This window comes from Ursus maritimus, unplaced genomic scaffold, assembly GCF_017311325.1.
Source record: "Ursus maritimus isolate PB19 unplaced genomic scaffold, ASM1731132v1 scaffold_7, whole genome shotgun sequence".
In the NCBI taxonomy this organism is placed as follows: Eukaryota; Metazoa; Chordata; class Mammalia; order Carnivora; family Ursidae; genus Ursus; species Ursus maritimus.
The window spans coordinates 71041727-71069150 of NW_024426885.1; the positions used below are offsets into that span (position 1 = coordinate 71041727).

A 27424-nucleotide genomic window follows, 5' to 3' on the forward strand; every position below is an offset into this window, starting at 1 on the left:
CGATCACTTCGGCAGGGGCCTCCTGGGCCTTCGAGGCAGGGAGGCCATGGGGTGGCAGTTCCAGGACAATTCCCGGAGCTGTCACTTCCCAGCAGGGTAAGACTGGGGAGGTTCCTGCCCCTTGTCGAGCTTCTATTTCCTAATCTGTTCGACGAGCACGACTCTGTGCACTTCCCCAGGTAGGGGTGAGGGTTAAATGGACCACGCTGTTGGGAAGCCCGAGTCTTCAGAGCTGTCTGCACCAGGAACGGCAGAAGAGCAGGGGAGAAGGCGCACCCACATCTCCAGGTCAGCACGGAGGGGGAAGGAGTCTTGACATACAGGAAGGCCCTTTAACTTCGGGCCACACCGTCCACCTTCCACCCCGCTCACGCAGTCTACACCAAGAGGGACACAGGAGGAGTGGGCGCCCAATGGAAGGAGGGTTTTATCAGAAATCAGAATTTATTGTTCAGAATTCCTGGTGCATGGCAATTAGAAATTTGAGAAGAAGTAAACTGTCTAGAGACAGTGCACCCCTCACGGCCACACCAAGGCAGGTGCACCCCTGCACGCCTCAACTCTGGGTGATCCCCCGTTTATTCCGGATGCTCCTATCACCCTTGCTCACTTCTCTGCTACGGGAGCAGTCGGGACAGAGGCTTGTTAGAACTCAGGAAAAGGGTGCTGTCCTTCTCCCTAGAAGTTACACTTGGGCTCTCTGGGCAAGCAAAGAAATAGCTCATTTCCAGAAACCATCACAGATGTAGGAGAGGGGTCCTGGGTGCCTCCTTTTTCCACTCGGGCATTTTTTTCCTTGTTTGCAGACGATGGCGTTTAATGAGGAAGTGCTGACCGCACGAAGGAGAGGAAGCCTTCCCCCCTAACCACTCCCAGCACCCGAGTCCCTATCACCCGTGAGGATAGAACCTTCTTTTACTCTGGTCCTTCAAGGGCAGCTCCATCCACTCCTGTGGCAAAGAGCAGGAGAGGCACAGAGGATGAAATCACATTTTGTACCTTGGACAGGTGACTTCCCAGAGAAAGTTCTGGAAAGCAAAAACAGAAGTTTTATTCCACACAGTCAGAATGACTTAAGTGGTTCGTAATCCCAACAGCTTGTATACGAAGCATGTACTGCATGGCCCTCTCCCATCTGGCCACACGTCTCCTTACTGCATCCTTGTAACCACCTTCTGAGGGGAATCACTTTTATCCCCATTTTACAGGTAAGGAAATTGAGGCCAAAGAAGTAAAGGGTTTGCCCAGCTGGCACAGGGAATGAGAGCACCGAGACATTAACCTTCCTGCAGATCGGTCACACAGATCCTCCAGGGGCTCAGTGGGGCCATGGGCTACCCCGTTTATGATGCCTTTCAGCTAAGGCTGTCAAAAACACCTCATCAAGAGAGAATGATCCCCCTCTTGAAAACCTGGAAACCAAGCCTTCTAAAGCAAATGAATTTCCAAACCTGGGGTTAATGATAAAGCTGGAAGAATGCAAAGCCTCACTGTTTCCTCTCCTCTTTTATCAACATGTGACTTGGATTTTCTAGAACTAGATCCTTAGTGGTAACTTATTAAGGGGTAAATCAAAGTTTGCTTTAAGAGAAAAGTAAATACACCCAACTTTCCATACGATGCTGGACCCCGAGTCCACTTCCTGGTTCCACTGTTGACTCGGGTTGTAATTGCAGATAAGTGGCTGCACACTCAGGCCCCGGGGCAAGAACCCCGGCATCTGTGTGCCCCCCGCGGGCCTGGGACCTGGAGACACCGTCTCCAGTGCCGTGTGCGTGCTGCGGAGCGGAAACCCGGACAAAAGGTGAAGACACGGGCTGCAAGGCTTCACAGGCAGGTAGCAGCTGCTTGTCCTTCCGTCTCTTGTGGCACAGAAAGGGGTCACTGATTTCTCCCATTGCCAATAAAACCCTGCTGCTCTTTGGCTCTGAACTCACCCGTAATTATTGGGAGTGAGGTGGGAAGGGCTGTACTTTTGGACTCAGATGGCAGGGAGGATAGGAACAAAGTTGACAAGAGTAAACTTTAATCACACAGTGAGCATTTTCAAGGAACAAATAAAAATAGCCAGAAGTGGGTCAGCACTGACACTGAGGTTAGTGACCAGAAATTGGGGCAGAGTCCCGGGTAGAGGAATAAAAGTTTAATTTTGTGAATACGAACTTATGCTCTCTTTCCGATCTGATTGCCTGTTTTCCCTTTTTGGCTTCTCCTCTCTGTCTTTTGGACACACAAGAAGCACACACGTGCCCAGAGCGAAAAAAGAACAGTGTGGTGTTGAATCCTTGTTCCATCTTCTCAATCCCAAAACTCTCTCCCTTTTCCTGAGGCTGAAGTAAAATGATACTTTTAGAGAACTCACTAGAGAGGCAGGCGGGATGGAGAAACGTAATGTACACTTTACCTGTCTTTAAGGTTTCTGTGATGTCCATGCATGTTGGTTAAAGGGGAAAAGGCAACAAAGCAGAAGGAAAGTCCTGAGTGATGGGCCCACTCCTGAGCAGGCCGGCCCCACACCAGCATCCTCCTTGTCACTGCCCCATGGCTCTGTGTCGTCCCATGTGCCGTGCACACAGTAGGCACACACTGGGCCCTCAGACACACACACAGGATACACATGCACACACACCGTACACACGTGTGTGTACACACGGCACTCACGCACATACACCATAGATACACATAATGCAGAAAGTGGCTCTTGTTCGCTCGGTAACCTTAATGTTCGGGCAGTGATCAGCTCCCACACTTGGCCGGATCAGGGTTTCCTTGTGGCCTCAGTGGCATGATTGTGGCAGATGTACTAGGCCAAGACAAGGCAAGTCAGGAAGATGGGTTCGTTTGGTGAGACTCGGCATGCGACACTGGTAACTTACTGGAACACTAAAATATACACTTCTTCCTGATGTTATCTTCTTTGAATTCACTGAAAAATAAAAGGAACTCGTGGGCTGGACCAAATAGCATAGATAACACACGTGTCTGTGTGTGTGTGTGTGTGTGTGTGTGTGTGTATACACATAAATGTACATAGACACACGCATACATATATACGTGCATACACACTTCAGATGTGTTACAGAGAATACAGCCATGAGGATTCTGGAAGGAATCTGGGCGTGGAAGTAGTTCCACCTGTTTGCCCTCTGTCTCCCCTGGACGGAGAACAGGAGCAGTCGCGTGTTCAGCACCCCCAGCTGTCCCAGCCGGATCCTCTCCAGGGCAGACACGAGAGCCCCTTTCCTCAGTCTAGTTTGAATGCAGAATGTTTTCAAGGCCTAGGACAGCCCACACATCTAGCCGATGGAACTTTCTGTGCTGTGGTCAGTTAGCGGTGTCACACCGGAATGGCATCTGTGTTCGTGTTTCACAACAGGAGCGTGAACACCGGGAGTTCTCACTTATTTTATTTATTTTACTTATTTTATTCACCGACCAGTCGAGCCTCCCAGTTGGCCGTGAGAGGGTTCGGTTTCCGGAAGGACGCCGCATTTACCTGGGCTTTCAACTCCCAGGAGCCAAAGTCACCGAGAAGTTCCAGAGTGTTTTTCAAAAATCATATGGTTTTTAAAAGATCTGCTTGTTAGGAATCCAGCCTCAAAAGCAGATTAACCAAACACAGACTCACCAAAAAATGTGCAAGAATGGATGATTTTTTTCTTTTTTAAGCATGGGGTTTTCAGGGTGGGATTTTTGAGGAGTGGGAGGGAAGCTACTCAGTCAAGATAAACTCCTTCAGAGCATGGGCAAAATTCCCTTTTCAATTACCAGTTTAAAAAAAAAAATGACAAAGTCACACAAGAGAGGAAATGAAAAGGGAAATTTTTAGACTTCTCATCCGTCCAGAAAGCCCCGGGCCTGTTTCAGAAGCCGGTCAGGGTAACTGTCGGGCCTGCGGTCACCACGCTGCAATCCCAGGAGGCCTTGCGTCACCAGCCATTATATCAATAAGGAAGTACAATCACCTAACCACAAGCCAGCTTCTTTTCTAAGCCCACATGTTGCTTTAGAGGGTTTTTAAACAAGAGACTTTCCTGTTTTTGAAAGCTGTGAATCCACAGGCCCTACAGGTTACTCAAATTACCTTATCACTTGTAGCAACCACTGGCATGAATTTCAAAACTGCTTACTCCAGCCTTCCCCTCCCCTCACTACAGACATCCATTTACTCACCGAATCCCTATTTACAGTATCGTGTTGCCAACTGCTGACACAGAAGAAAAACATACTAGTTATACATTAAGCTTTACGGTTAAAGCATCTGTGCCAGGCCCTGTCCAAACGGTATTTATTCACCGACCAGAAGGCAGGATGACCACACCGAAGAAAACCCGACAGAAGCGGCTTTGCAGCCAGATCAGCGTTCCTTAATACGGCCCTGCCATTTTTCATGCAGACACGGACAGGCGCGTGCAAATGTAGTGTGCGAGATCATCGCGATTCATGGGGAAGCGATTATATTTATCATAGGATGTGCAGCAACTCTATTGGAAAATGTGTAACACAACCGGAAGGCATCCCAAACCACCTAATGAGGTTCCTGGAAAATAAATGTAAAAAGGCGTGGGTAGAGGACTCTATGGGACCGTCCAATTTAAACCCTCCGTGATGTGCGAGTCAGCCTTGTTTTTCTCTTGAGCAAATAAAAAGGTTCAGATTAAAGTGTGCACTAGAGAACTGATGAACTGAAGCCACAAACAAACCTCTCTCTTTCCTGCCCCACACAGCAGCTCGAGAGAGATGTGCCCAACCCAACAACTGCATCTGAGAGCCATCTCCTGGTTTAACTTCGACCCTGGCCAGGGGCCACTTGGCGTTGCTCAAGCAATGCCTGCAGAATTCATCCTGAGCTCCCTTGCTAGAAGCGTCCACCCCCACGGGGCAGACCCGAAGTTAGCAGAGGTGGTGCAGATTCTGTTTTCAGGAACTGCCCAATCAGAGCAAGGATGAACAACTGGTGAACTTTACTCTGCAGCTACAGCCAGTGCGCTCTAAGCTGACTTCACAGAATCCACATGGCAATCATGAATCTAGCAGACACTTATCTAACCTCACACTTCCCGGTCTTTTCGGGTTAGAATCAACACTTAGCTCATCAAAAAACCACGCATCGCCCCCCAAAAGAGCCTGCCCTCTGTTTGGGCACACTGGTATTTTGTTTATCTTATTTTGTTTTTCTGCATTCCAATCCATCTGCTAGCACTGAAATGTTGAGATAGTCGCTATAAGGCCATGACGCTGTCATTTTTACGCTTGAGGGAAGGTTCTTTCAAAATATTAAAGATTCTCTCTTGTGACATGGTAAGTGTGAATGAGGTGACACCAAAAACTGTCAGAGGTAACGCTCTCAAAGACGGGACTGTCCTGTGGCATAGCACAGTGCATTCTTGGCGGGGGGGGGGGGGATACAATAAAATAAAAGAATTCCAGAGAACTCCAGCCTTCCCACACGAGTTGGGTAGATATTTTTAATTTTAATACTCTCTGGCAAATAATCTACTATGTTTGTATGGAAAGAATCCTATTCTTCAAAAATGTTAAAAAATGATAAGTTTTCTTTCCTCCTTTGGAAAAGCCATTACTACAAAACAAATAATTTTTTTAGAGGTGGGGAGGAGCAGAGGAAGAAGGAGACAGAGAATCTTAAGCAGGCTCCACTCCACGCCCAGCGCAGAGCCCGACGCAGGGCTTGATCCCACGACCCTGAGATCATGACCTGAGCCGGAACCAAAAATCAGACACTTAACCGACTGAGCCACCCAGGCACCCCCAAAACTAATATAAATTTTGAAGCATTTTCTGAGCCCTTCGGACTGTGGACATTTAGGACACTTAGGCCCAAACACTCTCTCCCGGCGTTGGCTGAGCTTGCTGGACAGTTGCCCAACCACCCTCTCATTCTGGCTGTGCAGACCACAGCTCTGTGCACTCTCTCCGGGGGATAAGCATTGCCCAACGAAGAAATGTTGCCTCTCCCCTTTTGCGCCATCACTGACACCCCATCCCCAGGCCTGTGCCACCAGGCCCACTTCCAGAACTGCATGTCCCCTGCGATCCTGTGCCTTCCAGCTCAGATGCCAACAAGGGCACTAGGTAATAGGTACTTTGACAAAGGACCCTGCAGCAAGTCTTCCCATCACTTACAGTTCTCCGTTTGGGGCCATTACCAACCCCATCCACTCGGCACAACAAAGCACAGAGGAAAATAACACGTACAGGACAAATATGAGATGTCACCTTACATTTGTGTCTATTAAAAGATCCTCATATTATCAAGTGAATCTCACTCCATTTCTTTATTTTAAATAACAAAATACCCTGAAGGGAATTCCATCAGTGCTAGTCCGGGATGATCAGAGAGGTTGCCTGGAAGAATGATTTGGTTTCGTTTTTGTTTTTTAATAAAAAATATTTCAAAGTTTTTCTAGTTATTCCTGCAAGGATTAGATATTGTCAGCAAGTCTTTTAAAGCTCATTGAAAAAGAAGTTTTATTATGAAAATTTTCCAACCTATCCGAAGAGCATATAGTAAGATGAAGTTCCATAATGCCCTTCACCTGGATTAATAAGAACCTAGATTTTTCCAAATTTGATCCACTTGTTCCTTTTTTGTCTTTTGCCTTTTTCTCTTTGCTGAACTATCTTTTTTTTTAAGACTTTATTTGTAAGTAATCTCTATACCCCATGTGGGGCTCGAACCTACAACCCCGAGATCAAGAGTCCCATGGTCCACCTACTGAGCCAGGCACCCCTCTTTGCTGAACTATCTTAAAGAAAATCCCAGACCCCGTGTCATTTCGCCCCCTCAGATGTTACTATGCATCGTTAAAATGTATGTACATTTCCTTAGGTAGCCCTAACCTCATTAAAATCACATTTAAAAGCAGTACAAGAAGAAGTTAACTTTAGGAGATCACAAATTGTGAGTGGATATTGAGCTTGAGCTAACACTTCCAGTGACCACGACACACAGACTCAAAAAGTACTAAATCCCAAAGATATTCGAGCAGTATCAGGATGGTGTGTTCTGGAAGACTGAGTGACATCTCTCAGAAAGGAGCTCCAGTGACGACAAAAACAGCTGATGATGAACAGTCTGAACAATAAGTAAAAAAAAAAAAAAGGCAACATTTCTAAATGAGTATATGCGTATAATTTTATAAACGCATGTAATTAACTCAATAAATTTTATAACTAGAAATCTGACTACTTCACTTGCATCATTAAAAGCGTGTATATTCAAGCTGACCAAGAAAAACACACAGACGCTCACAAGACTTTTGTAACCGGCTCATTGGGAAATGGGGCATGGCCTCATATTTGGAGTTGCAAATATGGCATCTTCAACCCATTGCCCACCAGCCCCTGTCAAGCCCACCCTTCTTACCAAGAGCATTTCTTGAGTGTCTCCTAAATTCCAAGCACTCTGCCAAGCCCTGAGTACACATGCCCCTTATGTGCACGCCAGCCCTCTGAGAGAAGACCTGCTGTCCCCTCAATTTTACAGGGGAAAATCTGAGGCTTCAAGAAAGTGAGCTATTGTCCCGAGGAGATACAGATGGAACATGCATCCCACATACTCTGACCTACACTGCTGACTCTGCAAGCTCTTTCTGCTCTCCCTTTCCCCAAGTAGTCACCGCAGATCCACCCTGAAGAGTGTGGCAACATCAAGGTCTCTCTGACACACTCAAACGAAGAAGAACCAGGAAGCTGGGAGGAGGGTTGGGTGCCTGCGTGATTCACAGCATAGCCATGCCTGCATTTTGTGATCACTGAATCGTTTCTGACTCTAACAGTCTGGTGATAAACAGTGGATGACACAACCCAATGGTGTAAGTCCACTAAGACAACACAACGAGCCAAAGTGTTTGCAGACCGGGTTGGCTGGCTGGGCAGCTGAATGGACTCGAGCATCAGTCCTACTCCCATTGCTCATCTCCCCTGATAGGACATCTTCCTATTCAGAGTTCCTAACCCCTTGTGTTCGTTCTCCTCTGCCACCTCTCTGGTATTAACTTCCGGTAAGATGAGGGGGGAAAAAAGCCACCAAGACAGCCCTGCTCAGGTACACGGTCCGGCACACGCAGGTCTGTGCTGGACCTGAAAGCCAAACAAAGACTCAGAGATCCTCGTTTAGCGTCATCCCCGAACTGCGGGGTGATCCCCGGCCACTCATTCAACCTTCTTCACTGCAGTTTCTTCATCATTAAAATGCAATATTTGAGGACCATGCCTGAAATAGCCAAATAATATTATCCAATTAAGGTGAAAAGCACCATATAAATGCTACGCAGGCTAGGACTTAAATAGTCACATATGGTTTCATGAAAAGCACTCTAGTGCATCCGCTAGCAGTAAAAACATGCTGGAGTGAAATGATCTGGCTGGAAATGAACTGCAAATTGATAAACATTTAGTTGCTAATGCCGTGTTTATTATTTTTTACTAGGATAAAAATTAACTCTGCGGCCTTGGCCAGAAAACAGATTGAACTCTACCATCTGGGTAGTGGAAGCAGTATCTCTTTCGCCTCTGGTTACGTACAGGTTACCGCCGCCAGCTCCGATTTTATTTGTAAAGAGGCCCCGGGTGTCCAGACAACAGAACCAGGGGAGGCTTCTGGGAAACACGATCAAACCCCGCCAAAACACCAAAAGGGCGACTCTCTTGAGCGAGCTTAGGCAATGGGGCCGCCCCCCATCATGCTCGGTGTCCTGCATTTCCCAAGAAAGAGGTTGCCACACCTGCGGTGGAAGGGCAGTCAGCGCGGGCTGGAAGGGCTGCGGCGGCGGGGCGGGCAGAGCAGGGGGCGCGCCGGGCTGGGGGCGCGGGCGCGCGCAGGGGGCGGGGCTGGGGCGGGTCACGTGACAGAGCCAGCAGCGGCCCCAGCTGCAGATGCCGTGCTCTCCCCCGGGCACTTTTCCATCAGCTTGCGAGCAGCTGGATCAATTTACTCTAGCTGCAGCGCCCTACACAAGCACGGGCTGAATTATTACTCCTGGAAATCCCCTCTGTTTCAGGGAATCAGGTAGCTTTCAAACTCCCAACAATTAATGGTCCTTTTGGTCCAGAGAGAATAGCAGAAAAACAAAACAGAATAACAGACTGCAGGCTACAGGTTTCAAAACAGGCTGTTTGGTTTCTAGTAAATTAGAGGGAGTGGGTGGTTGAGGTACTGAGTAATGTTATCCTGTACAGTGTGGTCTTCTTTGACGTCAGCAAGATGTTTCTCTCCCCCTTTACCCTTCTTTCCCTCCTCTCTCCTTTCCCTGTCCACACCCTCCTCTTCTTCCTCCCGCCTTCCTTCTTTCTGCCAGGGAGACAGATGACATAGGGTAGCTCTGGAAAATTGCTCATGGTTCTGCGAGATAGCTCACAGGCTCAGATAATTCCCACATTTTCAAAAAAAAAAAAAAAAAAAGGAAGGCTATGGAGGAGGGGGCTATCCAGCCACCATCTAAATGAGCAACCAAAAATACACGTGACTCAGTGAAGGAAGAGAGAAAGCGCCTGCTGGAAAGCAAACAGTAACCACCACTGGCTCGACATTCCGCAGCCCTTCATCTTGCCCGATTAGCAGTTCTGTCTGAGGGAGCATTCTTCCTGTGGCAAAGAACACATTGTTGTCTCCAGCCAGCCTGAAATAGAATCCCGGGGAGGGAGTGTCCTGCGCCCCTGCTACTACATCCGGGGAACCCAGCCTGGACTGCTGTGCACCTTCTCCTGGCTTCCCCCAGATCTCTGCCACCGAAGCTGTTCTTCCTGTATTCATTAAAGACAGAATAGCTGCCCTCGTGTCAACACAGAACCATGTAGAACAAGGGCTCCAGGGCTAAGTAAGCATCTGTACCTTGACCCTGCATTATCTTTGTTTCCCCCTTAAAAGGTTTTTGCCCACCCCGTTGTTTTGACAAAGGTGGCATGGCCACGCCACGGCAGGGTCCTGTGGGCGGCCACATAGTGAGTGCTGGGTGGAGTGGGGAGATCTCCATGTGGCTCTTCACTGCCATATAGCCTCAGCAAGATGATTTGGTTTCCAGAATGACCCGACTCTGTCATTTTGCCCAGGCATCTCTCTGAAAGGAGAAATCTGTCCCAGACCTCACATGATGGAAAGTGGTTCCAAGTAGTGCAGAGTAGGGAGCAGGCCCCCGGGTACATATGGGCCTGATTTTCTCCCTCGGGCACGTGGTGGCTCCTCCCTCCTCTCTTCTCTGATCTGGACAGCAAGGGCCTCAGAGGACCTTAGAACAGTTCACATTTTCTAAACCAGAGCCTCCAAATGCTCTCTGCAGGCATGAAGTTCCATGAAAAACACACCGGTAATGAAAAAATGCGCATACAAGAAAAGCAAGTGAGATCACACGAATCTATTCAGTAATTAGACCTGGAACCTGAAAAAGATTATTTCATGAATATATTGGGGGGGGGGGTGTATGGGAGTGCCCTTCACTCTTGCTTCAGCAAGAGCCCAGGCTAGATCTTTAGCGTAAGTGTTGGGAGGACGGATGAATAAGCAAGTGGACGACTAAGAGAAATTAATCTGTTTAGAACACAAAGAGAAAAGGAGCCCAAACTTCCTGGGAGGGGAGGAGGATGGGGTGGGGACGTGGCGCTGGAAAGAACCATTTGGTTTGAGGGAGAACAGACCTCTGAAGTGTAAACGCAAAGCAGGAGTCTGACGTAACGATAAGTGACAACAACGACGTTAGGGGACATGTATTAAACACAGTCCATGTGCCGGACCCCGCACATGTCTTATACAGCACCATCTTGTTTAGATCTCGCGGCACCCTGGGGAGCTGGGAACGCACTTGAAGGTGCGTCGGCTCTTCGGGGTTCCAAGGAAGAGGATCCGGGACCCGAAGGAATTTAGGACACCTCGAAGCAGATGTATTCAATCAAGAGCAACCCATGCATAGCCTCAAAGTTGGTAAGAGTGGGTCCTTTTACAGTCCTCCCTACCCAGCCTTGCCCCCATTGGTCACTGCAGAGAAGGGACACTTTGAATGTACTGGGGACAGACCCCTAACGGAAGAATGAGGTCTCATCTCCAGGCAGCAAAAGCTGGCCTGCCTGCCTCTGCTCTACTGCTCCCTCCTCCCTTCGGAAACACCGGATGCTTCAGGGAAGCCTTGTGAGCCTCGCCTGTGCTCCCTCTGGAAACACCGCTGGCCCCAGCCTCGCCGGGGAAACTCTGGGCTCTCGGGGAAGCACAGTCCAACCTCCTGGGACATTCAGGAACTCAGGTTAGCAAAAGTGATGCCAAGAGGCCTTTTCTCGGTGGGCCTCTGAGGGCCTTTCTCCCCTCCAAGGGAGGAGCGAGAAGCACAGGCCTCAGCCAGTTGAAGTGTTTGTGTCTGGAAGCTCGGGCTTATCAAGTGCAAGCATGCTCTCCTTTCAAAGTCGTGGCAGGAATCCTTTTTTCCACCTCACATTGCCTCTCCCGGAAACACCCCTTACTCATTTCCGGCCACTTCAGAGGAACTCTCTCTCCTTCCTGGTCTGCACGTCACTCTCCTGAATTCCTCCCCATTCTTTCAGACACATAGCCCTGATGCCACAGATACGCATTTAATAACGCACTCCTGTGAGGGCATAATGTTAAATCTTGCTGCCTCATGTAAAACACTGCCCTGGGAGCAGTGGGTTGGGGCCACTGGGAGGGCACTCGGAGGAGGAGCTCCTGCTTGAACAGTCTGTTTCCTTCTGGTCACCAGGACAGAGGGGAATGGCTGTTAACCTGAACTTCCTTCCCACTATTCAGGCTCCCTAGACCTCTCTCCCCGTCCCCACCCACACACCTCCCAACAGACTGAACTCCTATCACCCACCCATCAACATTCCCTTAAAAGTAGAGACTATGAGCAGGTTCCGGAACACGGCTCTGCAGCTCGGCATGTGTCGTCTACCTGAACAAAAGGACAGAACACACAGCCACTGCCAGGTGGTGAAGCAAGGACTTTGCGAAGCTGTTTGGCCAACAACACCCAGAACAGTCTGTGCTCATGTGATGGGGGCAAAGATGAAGCAGATGCCCTGGGGTCCTCCTGACGCAGCAATTGCCAACCTCTGCTAAACACACACCCAGTCGGGACCTCTGGTGTCCCTGGACGGTGGCACGCGTGATGGCCAGTGCATGCTGTCCACAGCGAGAGATGCCTGGTTCGCAACCTGGCTAGCTGGACCCCTGAGCCTCAGGCTCCTCCTCTGTAAAATCAGGACAACACCACCTCCGGGAGTGGCTGATATGAGGCATATAAAACTTCTGACCTACTATAGGTAGTTGAATCCCTAACACCCCAAAATTGTCAGTGCAGCCATTTTCACAGTGGCTTGGTGCTAAAGACCGTAACAGCTACAGCTGACTGGACAGTGTTTATGAGCCATGTGTTTTAAATATGTTATCTCGACTCCCACCTCTAGCCCTGAAAGGTAGGTACTATGACCCTCGCTTTACAAGTAAGCAATCTGAGGCTCAGAGCAGTTAAGTAACTTGCCCAAAGTCACACAGCCGGTTAGTGGCCAAGAGATGGCTTACATCAACATAATGCAGCCTTCCATGCCTGCTGCCCGACGCATGCTCCCTTCACCGTGTTGTGCTGCTTCTCGATGCAGTCAGCGCGCGCAGAGCTCGGCTCTCATTACGGGACAGCACAGTAGATGTTAAGTGATTGTGCAGAGGGCTACAGCTGTGTGTGCACGTGCACTTGTGTGCACGCACGCCCGCCTTCGGCCAAGGGTAGCGCTTCTAGCTGGCATGCCAGTCTGCCAAAGGCCCATGTTCAAAGCCCACCTATAGAAAAGCTCATACCTGACTGGGCAGGACAGATCTTCAGCCTGGAACAAACGGAGGAAACAAACAAGGGCCATTCGAAAGGACCATGATTCAAACGGGAAGTTCCTACGCAGTGATAAAGCTCAGTAAACCAAACAGCCAAACCCATCAGAAAGCATCATAGACACTCAGGTGCTGATAAACGTATTTTAAGTACTGAGAAGGGGAGGGTAAGAGATAAAACCAGTTTCTGCCTGAGCCGAGATTTAACCTTGTCCCTCATCTGAGAGCACTGCCAACAGGTCCAAAAGTGATGATCTGAACCTAGAGAGACCGCCACCCGTGGAGCCATGGGTGTCCACAGGTGAATGGAATGGAAGTGTGCCTACGTGGATAAGTAGGTTTTTTAAACACATCAGCTCTGAAGGGTGAAAAGTGCTGTTCTGCTCTTGGTCCTCCGTACCCCCTCCATACCCCCTGAAGTTTCTCAGCAACAGGGACTCCTTTTGAACTTTTCCTTCTTGGCAAAGCAATGCTTGTTAAGAAGCCAGTATCCTAAAAACCGAGGTGGCCTTGGATGTCATTCTCCATTGTGGCAGACCAAACTTTCCTTGATGAATCAGACCCCGTAATATAACACCTATGAGTCACACACCAGCAAATGAGCCACTATTAGGCAGAGAGATAATGGGGTGATATTTATCAGTGGCTGAATCTTAGCAAATGACAGGCATTGCCTAATCACTGATCATACTCAAATACATTACCTTCCAGATCACTGCTTGGTAGTTCCTGGGATGGTTTCTAACTGTCAATATTTACAGAACCAGGCACTTAACAACACAGGCCAAGCAGGCTAGATGTCTCCAAGGATGAGTCATGCCAAATGAAGCCTTTTATCTAAGGGTCACTGCTCCATCCTCATTGGCTGGAGCGCACTGGAAGTCATCAGGTTATTGAAAAGCACACGCATGGTTGCAGGCTCTGGTCAGTTCTCTGGAGGAACCAACATTTACGAAATCGAAGCCTGGGAGGAGAGGGCATGGCTTTGAAAGCATTTAGAGCTGTCTTTTTTTTATCGGCTAGATAGTAAATAGAGGTCTAGGGCTAGGGGGCAGTGGCCGAGAGACAGCACCAAGAGCCCAACTCAGTCTCCACTTGCAGCAGGCACATAATAACCGCCCCCCCCTCCCCCCGCCGCAAGGTCACATTGTGGCCTTGACTGGAGAAGGCACCTGTGTGACACCAAACACACCAATGGAGGAGGATACCTACTGGACTTAGAGTCAGGCCAACCACTGGCTCGGTCCTTTGAATAAGCAAAGTAGACCCAGTCCAAGGTAGAAACTCTTGGTTCTATTCAAGAATTGGAAGAGGATTCTGGGGGTTTTGAAAGCGTGTGTGTTCAGGAGTCACTCACTTAAAATGCAGATAACCTCCAGAGATGGGCACACCTCAGGTCTCATTGAGTAGGGAAGAGGGGAGGAATGAAGGGCCAACCAAGGAAGGCGTTGCAAGAGGAAGTGGGGCAGGGAGTGGCCCAGCATATGGTGGCTTTGTAACACTCTTGCTGGGCTAGCCCTCAGACCATCCCTAGAACACATTCACTTGTATGTATGTAGAAAAGATAGGAAGCTTGTTTTAACATCAACATTAAATGACAATATGCCACTATCAGTATGATTGACCGTGATGTGCAAACTTCACTCCCTAGCATGTACACAGAAGCTGATTGCAACCCCACTGGCAGTGATATCTTTACCAAAGTCCTTTGGGAGCCTAGTACTATGCAACATGGGACTGGTTGGCCAACACAAGCTCCTGGAATCCCAGTTCCCCTTAAAATCAATGAGCTAAGTGAGGATTGCAAAAGGACACCCATCAGGGGACAGGATTATAATTGAGTTGTATGGTGGAAAATATCTTTGACTGAAAATTGGCAGACACCATAGAAATACAAAAAATATCAAGACTTGCATACTGTGCAGATCTTCAAGTGGACCTGGCTTCTTTATTAAGAAGTCCTGAAGCCCCGCAGATCTGAAGGCTCAGAGGTGTTCCCAGAGATCCCAAGATCACTCCACGATGGAATGACCTCGTGATTCCTGCAAAAGGATCACAGCCCACGGCCACTGTCCAGGGCCACTATTCAAAGGACAATCTCCTGGTAACAGTTGTATGGAAACAAACGTTGGCATCACCTTTAGTCACAAAGGGCAACAAGGGATATAAGCCATGGTCCATAGAGAGAGTCCACTGCAGCCCTTCCCAGCTACCAAGCACCATAAAGCCAGTGCTGGGAAACACCCTGGTGAATGTGCTGCCCGTCATACAATCACGTGTGTCCCCAGAAGCTGTGGACCATCTTCCCGATCTTTTCAGTCTTCCTCAGCACACACACGGCTGCTCTGTTGGGCCATGTGTGTATTCTGGCCATGTGCTTACAGACACATGTGCTACATAAGAACTGTGGGGGAAGAGGGACAGCCGGAAAAAAAAAAATTTAAAAATGGTGTTTCTGACTCTGTATGAAAGGGTTTTCATTCCATTCCAGAGCTTCCGTAGGGTGGCATCTCATGGGGAGCCCTCTGTTTCATTTCGTCCTGTTTCCCCTTCTAGTGGGGGCAGAGGTAAGGAGAGGCTGAGGAGAGAGGAGTTGGGGGAAGAAATTGTGACTAGAGATGGGCCCCTCCATGTGCCCCTTTGCCATGCTTCCTGACGTTGTCTCTGGACCTCCTACAGCACCTTGCTCTTGGTTACGTGCTTAGCGAACCTGCTGAAAGGCCGTATTCATCCGCTAGGGCGGCCATAACAAAGCACCACAGAACTGGGGGGCTTCAACAACAGAAATGCATTGCCCCCCAGCTCTGGAGGCCAGAAGTCCAAGATCAAGGTGTTGGCAGGGTTGGCGGCCTCTTGAGTAAAGGGTCTGTCCCAGGCCTCTCTCCTTGGCTTGTCGATGGTGGTCTTCTCCTTGTGTCTTCACATCATCTGTCCCTTGTATATGCCTGGGTCCTAAACTCCTCTTCTTATAAGGATTGGTGTAGAGCCCCATTCTAACTTAAAATGACCTCATGTTAACTTAATTAGCTCTTCAAAGACCCCATCCCCAAACACAGTCACATTCTGAGGTCCCGGAGGTTAGAACTTGAACAATCTGAACTTACACACAGAACTTCAACCATAACAAAGGCGAAGCAGGAAGAGAAGTGAACGGACATGTGTGGAGTCCCTCCTGCGAGCTCGGCACCGTGCCAGGCAGTAAAGATGAAAGATAAGACGAAGACCTGCCTCATAGTGGCTGAATGACTGGATGACAGCCCCAGTGAATGGGTAAGTGGATGGATCAATGAGGAATGAATTGAGTGAGCAAACATCAAAACTGCTGAGTACAGAGGCAGAGCTGAGTCCAGAGCTAGCAGCCCACCCCCACCTCCATCTCCAGTGGGGTCTCAGAAATAACGTGGGAAGCAAAGTGGCCAAGCCCCCCCTCAGCCCCGTCCCTGCCCACAGGAGCCGGCAGCCCTCATCCAGTTGGCAGAAACAGAGCAGAGCCATCATGCAGACGGGGCTCGGTGCTCCCAGATGAAAACCAGACTTTCCCTTCACCCTCACCCTGCCGCGTCCTGGGAGACCTGGAGAGACATCCCGCTGGGGGTCACAGCAGCCCGAGGCCACAAACCAGATGGAAAGACCCCACGAGCAACTTCAAAGGTTCGCCGTGCCACGAGGACTACCCGCCCCTGGCCGCGGCCAGCTGCCAGTGGTGACAGGATGGTGCTCTCTCCCTGGGACATTGTCACACCCATGAAGTGAGAGTGAGAGTCCCCACATCCTCAACTCCATCCCCTGAAGGACACTCTGTGCCCGAAACTGCGACCAGAAGCAAGGAAGCCAAATTAGAGGAACAGAAAGGCGAGATGCCTGTCAGCTTTATAATCCGCGATCCTTCCACGTACTACAAATGCTTGGCCTACGTCACTCAGTTACTGTTGTCTGGGCTGTGAGCATTTACTTCATCGGTCTTCAAAGAGATTTCCAAACGGGTATTTTTGTGACCAAATAGGGGTCAGAGCCCCTCTCACATCAATGGGAGACAGCAGGGGGCAGGCCAGCTGCTGGTCATCTGATCTCCCGGGCTGGGCACAAACTTTGATCCGGTTCCTGTCGGGTGTCTCTTTCAGAATCCCCGTGACCCTGGTCATCGGTCAGTTCCTGAACTGCAACAACACGCCACCCAAGTGCACGCACCGACAGACCTCCCTGGCTTGGATGACTCCCTTTCATTGTCTTCCAGCACATTCTCCCTCAAGCCCAAACAGAGTCACGTCAGAACGGCCTATCCTTGAATCTTTCCTTTATTACCGAATGTGGCTCAAAAGCATCAAGTTGGTATTTCCTCTGCCCCAGTAGGGATTTTTATGGGGTTTTTATTTGGTTTCATTTTTGCCATGCTTCTGAGAATGGTCCCTTTGTTCTGCCTTCTCTCATTGCTTAGATCCTCCAAGGCAATCTCCTCAGAAAGTCATACCGCTGCTCCCCAGACATGTATCCCCCCCAAAAAAACATAGCTGAGAAAACCCCCATCTCGTATGAATCTTCGAGCAGTAGAACAGTGGGCTCTGGGGACAGAGGAGGCACCTCCCCTGGGCCATGTCCCTCACTGCCTGGCCCGGGAGAGGCAGAGGGGAGGCAGCAAGGGCCTGAGTCCTCAGCCTGGGCATCAGAAAGAGCCTTCAGCACCAGGGGTAGCGGGCCCATCGTTGCCTGCCTAAGACAGGAGCCCCTTCTTCTGGAAAATACTCCCTTCCCTGCAGTCACAGGGTCCAAATGTCAGCAGCCATCTGCTGAGAGATCCTTCCCTGGCCACAGTGATTGAGCCAGTGACGGTCACCTGACTCCACTGAAGGCCATCGAGGCCTCTCTCAGGGACTTTGGAACTCTCAGTCCCTCTCTGGCTGTGAGGTGTGATGAGCAAACTGCCATCGTGCACATTCTCTACCATGAGGAGAAAGCTTATCAAAGAGATTAAAATCAATATTTGCTGGAAGATGATGTGAGAGAAAAGAGAGCGCGCCTGGCAGGGTCAGGTCACAGCTGCAGGTGTCCTCAGAGCCCCTCCCCTGCCATCTCCAGTTGTCACACACAGCTCCTTTTTAGAAGACCCAACTGCTTTGAGTTGCGCTTCTCTTGCGTGTGACTAATAATAGAGTCCTCATTAAATACCCTGGTGACTGGATGCTGGCCATCCCGCCTGAGTGAGACCAGCTGACCTCTGCTCCGGCCATGGAAACAGGAGGGGATGGAGGGGAGAGAGGTGGACTGAACTGACCTGGAAGGAGAGACTGTCATCCAAGGTGACTCAGGGCACTGGAATAAGAACCCCTGTGGCGATTCTGAGAGAATTTTTAAGTCTTTACTGAGCCAATGCTTTTATGATTATGGACTCTCAGGCAGAGGCAATTACCTGGATAATTGAAGTGTGTCTTAGAACAGGTTTCAGGTGAGAGCAGTGAGAGCCGTTTAGGCAGCTCCCTAACGACAGATCCTTGGAAAGCTCAGTGCTCCGGAATCAAAAGCCAATCGCGACTCTTCCCGTGGGAAGGCAGCAGCTGCACATCTGGCCCTCTCCCATCTACCGTGGGCTAAATGGACACACGGACTCCAGGAGAGCTGGCAGCGCCGGGTGGTCAACTGCCCCTTCCATCAGTCTAACACCTGCCGGGGCTGAGCCCCTCAGAACCCAGCTGCTCCCCCAAACACAACTCCCAAACACGAGGCAGCCCCCGATGTGGGCCGAGACCCAGGAGATGGCCTCAGCTCAGCACTTCTCTGGTCTTCACCCGCTGGAGCCACGGGGAGGCCTCGAGTCAGAAGGGCTTACCCAGCTGGGAGGGAGGCCACGAATCCAGCTTAATCCCCTTACTCATCCCAGAGGGTCAAAGGAGGGCCAGCAACCACCAGGGGCAGAGCCTCCGTTTTGACTTCAATTTCAAAGAATCCTGCTAAAGCCACACGGGCCCCCTGGCACCACCCTAAGGAACGGATCCAATCCTGAGTCAGAGAGGAAGCTGACACTCACTGAATCACCCGTCCACTTCCTCCTACCCACGGCGGCTCGGCCAAGACCAGCAGCCACTTCCAAGGGGCAGCTTAGCGACCGCCACTCGGAAAAGCTGATGCCCCGAAGAAGAGCAAGCAGGGCCACACTCACGCGGCCTGAGCCACCACGACTGACTTCACCGTGACTCCCCCACCCCCCTGCATTTTCCAAAGTAAAGCTTCGCATCTTGTGACCGCCCCTATCCTGTCCTGTGCTGCCCTTGGCTGTGCTATTTTTCACTTCCCTGTTCAGAACACAGCCACACTGTCCAAATGCCATGAATCATCACCACCGAGCAACGGCCCTTCAGCAAGGCAGGAAACCGCTGAGCACCAGACCTAGAAGCAACGACTCTCCGCCACAGCCCTCTCCCGCCCCAGCCGGTCATCTTGGCCTGAGGCCACAGCGGAGGCTGCCGGACAGACCTGCCACTCCAGGCACTCGACTTCTCCACCGTCGGCCCCCCTGGCTGCCCTCCACTGTCCAATCCAGCCCTGCACTAGGTCACAGGCAGCGAGCACTAGGCGTTTCTGAGCTTTCCAGCGGATTTCTTGGTTGCATTAGCTAAAGGAAAGCTGATGTCTTCCGATCCTGGGAGAAGAGAAATGGGAAGATCCACTCGGGGCCAAGGGAGATGTGATCAGTGGACACGGCCAGAGCAAAGCCGCCAGCGGGGACACGGGGAGCCGGCTCTCTGCCTGCGCGTAGCCTCGCAATGACGGCCCAGATGTCCTCCCTGTCATCCAAGCCCCTGGGCCTCCCAGATGCCATTCAACAGGTGCCCAAAAGTAGCTGCAAGTGAGCCTAGGAGTAAATAAATCAGTGAAAGATTATGGTCCTCAAGAAGGATCCAACTCTTCCGTGCTGGGCTCCTGGCTCCTCTGAATGATAGATGTCTGCTCTCCCGCCAGGCTTAGGTTCTCGCGTAGTAATGAGAACCTGATATGAAGTCATTATTTCTCCCCTGCTCAATCACAGGCAGTGCCATTCGGAAGTAAAATTCATGTAGGAAATGCAAATCAACACCACAACATTACGTCACTTTAACCTATTGGATTGACCAAAACTCTAAATATTGACAATGCCAGCAGCCGGGGTTGGCCAGAGAGGGGGACGGGGCTCTCTCCTATGCTGTCGGTGCACGTAAAGTGTTACTACACATTCTCTGGAGGCAATCTGACCCTGTGCATTGCCATTATTCATGAGTAACCTTTGAGTCCTCAATTTCAAGACTAGGAATTTCTCCTCAGCCGAATCAGCTGCAAAATGCACAAAATGTAAGTACAAGATAGTCACCACAGTGTGGCAAATACACACACACACACACACACACACACACACACAACTGGAACAACCTAGTCGTGATTGAGCCCGTGAGGTATAGTATGTTGGATAAAATACTGTGCAGCCATTAAAAATCATGCTGGAAATCTATATCCAAAGCCATAGAACAGTACTAGCATGGGGCACTTTGAGAAATGGAATGTAGGAGACAAAACATGCATAGCCCATATAGGTAATTGTGTGTCGATGGTGTGTGTGTGCATACAAGAGACACCTGGAAGATGTATCCAATTGTTAGCACTGCTTACCTCTGCAGAGTTGGATTTCGGGGTAATTTTTACCTTCCTCCTCATATTTTCTATACTTCATCAAAGTATCTACAAGAAATGTGAAATATTCTTATGAGCAATGAAAATATATATTTATTTTCATTTGAAAACCAAAAGCAACATAAAGCAAAACCTCTTTTCCTGGAAGGTCATCTCAGCCCAAGAGAAGGCGCAGGGATTCATTCTGGTAGAAGGTGTTATTGTGAGGGGCGCCTGGGTGGCTCCGTTGGTTGGGTGGCTGACTCTTTGAAGTGGCTCAGGCCATGATCTCAGTCAGGATCGTGAGATTGAGCCTGGTGTTGGACTCTGTGATCAGCATGGAGTCTTCTTGAGATTCTCTCCCTCTCCCCCTGCCACCCCACACATGTGCTCCCTCTCTCTCGAATAAATAAACAAACAAACAAACAAACACCTTTAGAAGGTGTTCTTGTGGTCCATTCTACCAGGAGGCCTTGGGTTCTACCTTGTTTCTCCTAAGTTCTGATGGGTTGAACTGGTTCCAGCTGTGTTCTAAGCAGCCCCTGTGCGGCAATTCAATTTATCAGGATGGCTGACCAGGGTTGGCTGGAGGTTAGGACATGTAAGGGTTTTCTCCCATAGGTGCCAAATATCCAGTGTGGTCATCAAATCCCAGATTTCAGTGCACGTAATTCACCAAAATAACTAACACAGACCTGTCTGGGTGGCCAAGCAGATTTCAGATGCTTTGAAAATGCATGAATCACAACACCCTAACTACTCAGCTCCAGAAATAAGTTCCAGACCCTTGAAGAGCACAGAAACCTAAAGCCAGAAAGATCTTTAAATACATCATCTATTCTAGAAACAACCCAAGTGTCTATTGATGGGTAAAGGGATAAAGAAGACGATAGATAGATGATAGATAGATAGATAGATAATATCCACACAATGGAATATTACTCGGCCATAAAAAATGAAATCTCATCATCTGTGGTAACATGGATGGACCTTGGGCATTACATTCAGTGAAATAACTCAGACAGAGAAAGACATACATGGTATGATATCACTCGGATGTAAAATCTAAAAAGAAAAACAAGGCAACAAACAAAACAAAACAAAAATCATAAACATAGAGCACAGAGCTGTGATTGCCAGACGAGTGGGTGGAACAGATGAAGGGGGTCAAGAGGTACAAACTTCCGGTTATAAAATAGGTGAGTCACGGGGGTGCAGTGCACAGCATGGTGACTGCAGTCAATAATATTGCAGAGCACATCTGCAAGTTGCCAAGAGAGTAAATCCTATAAATTAACTTTGGGAGGTGACAGATCACAACTAGACTTATTGTGGTGATCATTTTACAATATACATAGACATCAAATCATTATGTTGTGTACCTGAAACCAGTACAATGTTATATGTCAATTATACCTCAGTAAAAGAAATTTTTTTTCGATATCTATTCTGGACCTCTCGTTTGACACATGACGGAACCCAGCCACAGAGAAAGTGAAGTGACTTGCCCAACGTCCCATAGCTTATGGGTGACAGAGCCCAGAAGAGGACTTGTGTCCCCTGACCTGTAGTCTGAGGTTCATTCTTGCTTGATCACAACCGGGACCCACACAGCGGGTGGAGGTGGGTACTGGTGCAGAAGGTGTCCTTCAGGCCATCAGAAACTTCTCCTGTGAGGGGTCCAGAATGTACTACCGTGATCCCAGGCTCTGTAGAAGGGTTACGTGTAGGCATTCCTAACCAGGAGGTCATATATTTTTCTATAAGGGGGTGTATATAAAGCATTCATCACGTTTTCAAAGGGATTCCATTGCACAATAAAATTAAGAACCAATGAACTAGAGTACAGGGCCAGCAAGCTTTCTGTAAGGGGATTTTACAGAAAGTAAATATTTTGGCTTTGCTGTCCCAATTATTCAACTCCCTTATACAACTCTCTTGTCCCCCGAACTGTGGAAAGCAGTCACAGAGAGTCAAGGAATAAATGGACGTGGCTGTGTTTCAATAAAACTTTATTTACAAAAATAGGCTGTGGGCCATTTTTGGCCCAGGCAGTAGTTTGCCAACCTGAAACTAGAGGATCTGATCAACTACCTTCCCCTTACTTCAGGTTTTGCTTCTGGTCATATAATCACTTGCCACACTCCCCCTTTTATCAGGTGAACTGAGAGCCATATTCCTGCAGATCCAGCTCTTAGCCAGGGACCACCAAGGAAGTGGGGAAACACATAAAGGGAATTTGTTTCACTTTTTCATTAAACAACAAGTTCTTTGAATTCTTAATTGGAAACTTTCACACATGAATTGAGGTTGCTGCATCTCATTTCCTGCAGTCCTGCTCACCGTTTATTTTGAGCAAAATAATTGTCGAACGAACGTGGAGGGTGACCTTTGACCTCTGGTGGCTGCCCACAATATACTTTACTGGCTCATTTGCATATAGGGTGTTAGAAAACACGCTGGCACATTCTTCTCTTTTTACATAAGATTCTGATTCCTTGATTAACTAGGGACTGAAACAAGATCTCCAGACAGAACATGGCCAGGAAGGACTGGAGATTTTTTTCCCGCTTCCGTTGTTGGCAAAGAACCTCTTCAGTTCAAATTAAGAAGCAGTTGAGGAAGATACCAAGTCAGGTCCTGTGGGGGAAGGGGTGGCCACTGCACAGAGCACGGGATCCCGATCCAGGACATTGGTCCTCTGCTCTTGTACAAAAGATGAGATTTACAAACAACAATAACAAGGAGTCTTTCCTCTCTGTTGGACCTTCACGCAGAACCCGGCACTCCCCTGCCCCCAACAGACCGTCACCCATTCTGAGAAGGCAGAGAGGAGGAGCGATGACAGAGCAGTTCTCTATGGGGGAGTCTGCCCCTGTCCTGATTAGGACAGGCAGGGAGGGACAGAATTGAAGCTGAGAAAAGACGGCAGAACAGCCTCCCTCAGCTTTGCCCAGCCCCCTCTCTGACCTTGCCCTTTCCAAATTCTGGTAGCAAAAGGACTGAGTCAGTTAGTCCTACAAGTGAGAGGCAGGTGTTTTTCCATTTGTGTGACATTAGCTGTAAATACTGTATGCCCCTATACATCAGAAATACCCCTGTGGACTCCTGCTCAGAGGCGGGTTTTCTGGCTTACAGACCCCTTTTCACACATCAGCATTAGGACACACGTGAACACGCCTCTCCAAGGGACCCAAGAGATAACAAACTCTCCTTCCAAAAGGAGAACAGAGGCAATGAAAGATCTGGTCATCAGCCAAGGAGGAGTTGATGTGATCCAGGGCTCGGGCTCACACCTAGGTGTCCTGGTCCCCCACCAAACTTCCATCAAGCTGGCTCCTCCTGAGAACCAGTTTTCGCACCATCTCAAGCAGCTTCCAGAAGATTCAGAGGTGCCCATTTTCTTCCTTTTTCTCTTTATATCCGGACATGTTTCCCAGCCTTCCCATGGAAAATCCCTGAGCTGGCCACTTCCTGTTTTTGTTTTGTTTTCCTCCCTCACTGGTGTACCCTTTGACCTTCTGTCCTCTGTCAGGATCTGATCTTCGACTCAAACTGGGAAACTAATCCCTGGCGCCAAACAGTTCACTCGGTACCCAACTGGGAAAAGGGAGAGTTCTACCTCAGCCCTGCTCACTCCCTGTATGAGCTTAAACAAACCTGCTCTCTCAAGGGTCCTCTGAGTTGCTTCCTCACCCAAAACAGAGATGCTTAGAAGACTAAGAGATTTGTTTTTAGAGATGTTTGTCCAGCAGGAACACAATATTAGCAACACTTGTTTTTGAGTTCTAATACACTTTTATTTGGGGCCAAGGAGTGTCCTTTTGCTTTGTTCACTAGACTAGCTGGAGTGTGCCCTGGTCATGGGCTGCTCTTTCCAATGCTTTGTCCCCTTCCTCTGGGCCCAGCATTCCTGGCATATTTGGAGAGAGTAGGAGCTGGACCCAGGCCATGTTTCTAAGTATCTTCTCAGTTCTGCAGTCTTGTTTCCAACACAGTGTCTTTGCTTTGTTTATTCTCTACTTCCCACTCCTGGGCAGGACAGGCACAGGGCAGGCAGGCCTCCCCAACGCTGGCCACCAACACCGTGCCACAGGCGGTGGCTCCAGGTCAAGCTGGCTGGAAACTCCAGGCCCCCGCCAGCTCCAGAGGGGGGAACATGTGACACGGTCAGACAAAGGAGGTGTTAACTATGTGCTGGTCTAATGGGGAATTTCCCCAAACACATCTGGCACATACAAGTAAAAAGGAAGAAAGATACCAAACAACAAACCGCCACTGCCTCTGAGAATTTACTATTTGGAACAGGTGTCCCCTGCCACTTAAGGAAGGCATCTGGGTTGAGCTCTACTTTCCCTCAGTCACTAGCTCCCTGGATGACCCTTGCTAATACACAGGACCTCTCTGGGCCTCAGCTTTGCCCTCTCTGCAGACAAGTGGGCGGGAGCAAGGCGCTTCCAGTTGGAAAGAGCATGGCAACCAAGGGTGAAATCTGATGGCACCTGGCTCCATCACCGTCTGTCAAGCCCAGCTAGCTCTCCCTTAAATCTTACCTCGAGGAAAGGTCAACCAAATTCATATCACAGGAAAATCTGAAGTTTACTCTATTCTCTAAATTGTTTTCAATTTCCCATGGGGGAAAGAGATTGATTCATTTTGTTAATAAGCAAAGGTCTTATTTTTCCACCTTCGGTCGTATAAATGTCAAAGGGAAAAAAAGCTTCAAGTTCAATCAAAGAACAGTTCCAGCATTTCAAAAAAGTCAAGCGGAGATAAAACAGATGATCCTCCAAGAAAAAAACACCAAAGTGGCCTTAACTCCAAAACCATAATACTTCAAATTATCTAATGTTTAATTCTCTCAAACAAAGGCCTCATGGAAATGTAAAAAAAAAAAAGTTAAAAGCACAGACCGTGCAAGAGTTACAGCCCAGATGAGTCCAGGTTTCCTGTACACTGAGCTGAATCCAACTATGTACCCCAGAATCCTTGGATGGACGATGAGGGGTACACGTAGGTCAAGCCGTAACATAAAACTCAGATTTCTAATAGCTAATTCATATTCATAGCAGCATTATTCATATCAGCCAAGGGGTGAAAGCAAATGTCCATCGATGGATGAACGGATAAACTAACTATGGTACATCCATACAATGGAATATTACACAGCCTAAAAAAGGAGGAAAATTCTGACCCAGCCTACAACATGGATGAACATTACGCTAAGTGAAATAAGCCAGTCTCAGAAGGACAAGTACCGTATAAGTCCACTCATACAAGGTCCCTAGAGTAATCAAATTCATAGAGACAGAAAGTAGAATGGTGGAGGGGCGCCTGGATGGCTTAGTCAGTTAAGCCTCTGACTCTTGGTTTCGGCTCAGGTCATGATCTCAGGGTTATGAGATGGAGCCCCGAGTCAGGCTTGGCACTCAGTGGGGAATCTGCTTGAGATTCTCTCCCTTTCCCTCTCTCTCCCCCTCTTCCCCTCTCTTGCTTGCATGTTCTCTCTCTCTCTAAAATAAATAAATAAAATATTAAGAAGAGAAAGAAGAAAGAAAGAAAGAAAGAAAGAAAGAAAGAAAGAAAGAAAGAAAGAAAGAAAGAAAGAAGAAAGAAAGAAGGATGGTGGTTGCCAGGGGCTGAAGTGGTAGAATGAGGACCCACTACTTAATGGGGACAGAGTTTCAGTCGTGGACAGGGGTATGATGGCACCACAATGTGAGGTACTTAAAGCCATTGAACCGTATGCTTAGAAATGGTTAAGATGGTTAATGTCATGTATTTTGCCACAATTCAATTTTAATTAAAAATTTTTAAAAACTCAGAGTTCTAAATAAAGAGTACTGAGTGACTAAATCTGCCCCCTCTTTACACGTATACACACCAGCTCTTCTCTGAGAAACCCACTGATTGTGCCTTTAATTTAGAGCCCACACACACTCATGAATCCACACACCCAAGTTTCTGCTTCAGAACATAGCTGGAGCCACCACATCCACATCCGTGAGGCAGAGAAAGGGCAGTTCTTTGCCCCATTTGACTAATGGAAAAACCAAGGGTCATGGAGGTTAAGTAGCTTGCTCAAGGTTACATAGTTCACAAGGTTGGCCCCAGTTAATAGTTCCTGGTGGAGCTGTCTCCAGATTTATAACCCCCCAAAGTACTGAATAAACACAGGACAAAACCAGCGTTGGTCTGGAGAGACAGGAGCGTGCCAGGACCAATTTCCAAAATGAGTTCTAAAACCAGTGCCATGTGGACAAAAACATTCCAGAAGGACTTCACATTCATCTGTGGAAAGCGTGTTCCACAGAGCCCCTCCTGTGGCTGGACTCTGTGGGGTTCAGCATCCCGAGTCCTGGTCCCTCCCAGAGCACTGGGCAGTGGGTGGAAAGTGCATGGATGGGGAAATAGTGAGTGTGCTGGTGTACAGCGGGCAGTTCCAGGCCCCCTAGAGAAGTGGCCCACCCAGTGAGGCCTGGGCAGGTGGACAGATTCTGGGGGTCACATGTGCAAAGGCCCAAGATACACAGAACTTGTCTTTTCAGAGACCCATCCCTTCGCTCACCCACATCCCCAATTTTCCCTCAACCCCAGATCACTCCCATTTTCCTATAAGCATGTTGTTCCATCTCCCCTCTTAAAAGACCTGCAGTAAACCCCATGTCTGTCTCAGCTACCCTTCCAGTAGTAGTTGCTAGGGTTGCTGTAAAAAAGTACCACAGACTGGACCACTTGAACCACAGCAATTTATTGTCACAGATCCGGAGGCCAGAAGTCCAAGATCAAGGTGTCAGCAGGGTGGGTTCCTTCTAAGGACTGGGAGGGAGAAACTTTTCCAGGCTCTCCTTGGCTTGTCAATGGCCGTCACCTCCCTGTGTCTCTTCACATCATCTTCTCTGTGTGTCTGTCTCTGTGTCCAAACCCCTTTTTTAAGAACACCAGTCA

At 48.8% G+C, this 27424-nt stretch overlaps 1 long non-coding RNA gene across 1 annotated transcript in view; it reads right to left on the reverse strand.

Moving 5' to 3' along the window:
• Positions 1 to 27424, reverse strand: part of LOC121101267 — a 122103-nt gene that overhangs the window by 63279 nt on the left and 31400 nt on the right. The window contains exon 2 of the long non-coding RNA XR_005833234.1: positions 20477 to 20545. This is a non-coding gene — a long non-coding RNA (uncharacterized LOC121101267). The remainder of the gene's footprint in view (positions 1 to 20476; positions 20546 to 27424) is intronic.